The sequence below is a fragment of the Myotis davidii genome, unplaced genomic scaffold, assembly GCF_000327345.1.
Source record: "Myotis davidii unplaced genomic scaffold, ASM32734v1 scaffold392, whole genome shotgun sequence".
In the NCBI taxonomy this organism is placed as follows: domain Eukaryota; kingdom Metazoa; phylum Chordata; class Mammalia; order Chiroptera; family Vespertilionidae; genus Myotis; species Myotis davidii.
Window position 1 is genome coordinate 3,152,504 of NW_006284244.1, and position 4,171 is coordinate 3,156,674.

Below are 4,171 nucleotides of genomic sequence, written 5' to 3' on the forward strand. Positions count from 1 at the left end.
TCCGTGGGGCTCCGTGTTTCCATTGAAGGGGCAATTCCGCCCGCCAGGCCGCGGCCAGCTCGCCGGCCGGGGGCGCTTTGTTCTCAGGTAGCCTGGCGCCGGCGAGGGCAGCGAGAGGAAGAGGACCTGAAGGCAGTTAGATCCGGCTGAGTTTGGAAAGCTGGAGAAGTCGCTCTGATCAGCCATTTTAGTGAGTGCAGTTAGCTATCCATATTAGCCCTCTCACTCCGCGCGGTGCTGCGGACCACGCGATGAAGCTCTCTCAAGACTACAAAGTGATGGAATCCAAGCAATTAGGTCTCCACCGGGCTCCATGGAATAATCCCGGAGCTCCAACCCCCGCGCCCGCGTGGGCTGTGCGGCGCGGCCACTGTACCTTCCTGCCCTTTTCCCAGCAGCTGCCATCATTTCCTGCCGAATGGGCTGGGCTGATTCTTCCCTGATCTGATGTTTGCAGTTTGTATTTCATAGTTCACAATCTGGAGGGGGCTTTGCAGATGGCGCACCTCCCATTTTGGCTACAGTGTGAAGGAGCTAGTGGAAAATTACTGCAGAAAAAAGCCCAACTGCTCTCTTCCCACAATAGGCAAACAACTGGTGCCATCCCACTTCCTCATATTGAGTCTTAATCATATATTCGATGGGTTAGCTGGGTTATCATATCAGGAACATTATCAACTCATTTTGAAACCGCTGTCACCCGGATGATTAAAGCTATGAAACAATTTTCTTTGACCATTAGAACAAGATCATTATGATACTCCTATTAGATGCCTGTGATTAAATTGTTTATAAAGACCCTATTTAAGAAGGTTTCAATGCTACAAGTTTTCTTCAAATGTTGATAGCAAGTGAGAAAAGAAACGGGGAGGGGGCGTGGGAAGGAGGGGTAAGGAAGGAGAAAGATAGAGACTCTTAAAGTGGATTTGCAGCTTCAAAAAACCTAAAAATATGACTATTGGAAAATCTCTCTCTCTCTCTCCCTCTCTCTCTCACTATATATACATGTATATATAGTTTAATTTTTGAAGGTTTTTATACTTGACCTATTTACCTACCAGATTTGTATTCATTTGATTTGATATTAAGTTCCCAGTGTTTTTTCCTGAATTATGACTGACATACAACTGTGCTAAGTACCTAACTGCATTTCATTATATACTAGTGTGAAAATGCTTTGAAAAGTAATGAACCTACTGGAAGTATGTAGTTTTTTTAAAATGAGGTGAAAGTAATTGAAAACTCTACTCTTAGAAAATGGTCAAAGATTGAGAAGTTCACTCCTTGGTGAAAATAGTAGGAGGACCGACTGAGATATAATGGGTGTGGGTCCACTGAACAAATGCTGGATCACTGTATTGGAGCTTTGTACAGATTAAAGGTTATGGTTAGTTTAGGTTAGTTAACTAATTTAGGTCTTCAGTCTCAATATTTTTAAAAAGATTTGTTTTTTTATATAAATTTTATTGAAATAGAATATGCAGACAGGAAATGTAAATGTATTAAACACATATATAACTCAAAGAACTTCCACAGAATGATACATCCATATAATAAGGACATGGGTTTCATTTACACACGCACAATTTGTTTAACTACAGTCCTGAGAAAGATAAATGAAAGCGACATCTTCATTTTGCACACATTTGTTTTGTTTTGCTCAGAAATGAAGCTGAAATTAAAATGTCCGTGTCTCCAGATCCCCAAATTACTCCTCCATGGATTATTACTCTAGGACACTAAAACAAATGATGGGGAGGAACTGAATGCATAAGGTTCCCTCATGGGACTTCAGAATGGTGGCATTTGCAACATCCATGTCATAAGTATCTTACTGATTGCTGAAGAGAACTACTGAGGCACTATTATAGAAGAGAGCTCATTGGCTAGAATTTTCTGGAGTTGACATTGACTCATTGACTAGGCGAATCATTTAAAACTTGCGTGGCTCAATTTCTTTATTCTTTTAGGAATTTCAAAATCTGGAGATTGTAAAATGTTTGTATCTTTTTTTTTGCATAAGGCTACAAAAAATGTAAAAATAGTTTAACTCTTTTCAGATAAAAAGATGCTTATATAAAACTATCATTACAAAGTCAGCAATCAAGAAATGAATGGAAATCTCTAATATCAAATGTGTCCAGATGAGTCTTGATCATTGATATCCTGCTCAAGATTTTTCTCCAGTGCTTAGCTGTGTTTTCTTGCCTTTTTAGTCAGGGGAGTCCACGTTTCTGTGTGGAAGCAGCAGCATCAAATATGTTGACAGCTAAAACCAAAATGACTTTCTCTCATTTCTCCCAGAAATCGAAGGAAGTCTATTCTCAAACTCCATTATTCAATATATGTCATCAATAAGTGTTCAGAAAGGAGCTTGTTCTCCTAGTTAAACCGTACAAATTGCACAGGATTAAGTTTACATATTAAGAAAGTGGCGTTTCATACTTGAATGATTTCAAAGTACAAAAGACATTCATTTGCTAATTTAATTTTATTTCTGAGATGGAGGAACTTATTTGGAATTGCTGAGGTTGACAACCACTTAAGGATCCAGCAAGAGCTACTGCGTGGGTGAAGGTTATGCAAATGAAATGAAGTCATTATATTCTGAAGTGGGTAAAATGACTGTGCATGGCACCGAACTCCCCCATCCTTCTCTTTCACAGTCACAGCGGGATAATGCAAGAACCTATTTGTTCCCATTTGTTTCCATGGGTACCTGAGGAAATAAAGACAGATTCCAGTTTCTTTTCTCTCTCTCTCTCTCCCTTCCTGCCCCCCCTCCTTCGCCCCCACCTGCCTCTCCTTCCCCCCTTTCCTGTCATCCTCCTTCCTTCCTTCGTAGGTACAGATAATAGGTTTTCAGTCTTTTCCCCTGAAGTCTGTTCAAACAAAAACGTTCATTATGAGATTATGCAAACCATAAAATTGGAGAAAAAAGAGACTAGCTTTTGAGGATGATTGTTCAACAGTTGAAACCACAGTGATGGGCCTCAAGAATTTCTTTCTCCCCACTCCCTCCCATTTTTTATTGAATGCCCTCTAGTTGTCAGAGACTAAATGAATGTTTTTCTTATATTAATTCACTTTTTTTCAACCTTTCTCCTCCATGTCCTTTTGAATAGTTTTCCAAGAGTTCCAGGCCTGTGCACTGGCCACTGTGGTCTTGTCTAAGAACTTTAGTATGAGGATGTGAAGATGGTCTAGTAGTTCTTACACAAAAGTAGTTTATTGCAGAAATTCAGAATTGTCGTGAAAACAATAACTTTGATATTGCATATGTATTTATACCACATAGTATATATTGTTAATAAAATCAACAGATTTTAGAAAAAAAACCTAAATACTATTGTATAATAAAACAATTTAATACATGTTAATGTTGTTGTCATTACTAAACCGTGTTTAAAATAAAACTGTCTAAATGGGCTGTACACATGATTGTTTGGTCCCATAGGCTTTTGGGATTTAAAATAAGTATTAGATTTCTTGCTCAAATCTTTCTATTTATTTCATGAGTAACTTTGACAAATAGCTATTCATCTATTTAATAATAATTTAATAATTTTATATTTCAATTCCATAAAAACAAATCATAAAATATTACATTTTAAAGAAATAGATAAAAATCTACTTTTTCTCTAAGCCAGCAGATGGAGATGTTGGAGAAAATATTGTTCTTTCATAAAACTGTTGCGCACACTGAATACCTTTTGAAACGATGCAAAAGAATTATTTAGGAAAACAATAAAAATATACGTAAATGGCACCTACTTTGAAAAAAAATCATTTAAAATGCTGTTTGAAAGATAATTCCTGATGCCTTTTAACAACAAAGTGCATTCAATTTTATTTTTAAAATGGATTATTTTAAATATTTTTGTAAACTTGAGTTATAAAGCCATTCAGAAATAGCACTGATTGTAAATCCTCTTGGAAGTGAGAGCATTCTAAAATAATATGATTTTAGCTCTTTAGCCTTGATTCTCTAGATAATCATTTAAAAGGTGTATTTTTTATCATTGGGTTTTGGTCATGAATCTCTGAGATTGTGTATCTGTGTTCATCTAATTAATTAATGTCTCTTAAGCCTTTATTACACTTTTTATCAGTGCAACTTCGTGTGTGTTGTATACATACAAAAATGTAATATGTGCATATGTATACTTAT

At 36.8% G+C, this 4,171-nt stretch overlaps 1 protein-coding gene across 1 annotated transcript in view; it reads left to right on the forward strand.

The window, feature by feature from the left end:
• The window catches only part of GRIA2 (glutamate ionotropic receptor AMPA type subunit 2), a 120,979-nt gene that overhangs the window by 1,727 nt on the left and 115,081 nt on the right, over positions 1-4,171 (forward strand). The gene's annotated exons all lie outside the window — the stretch shown is intronic.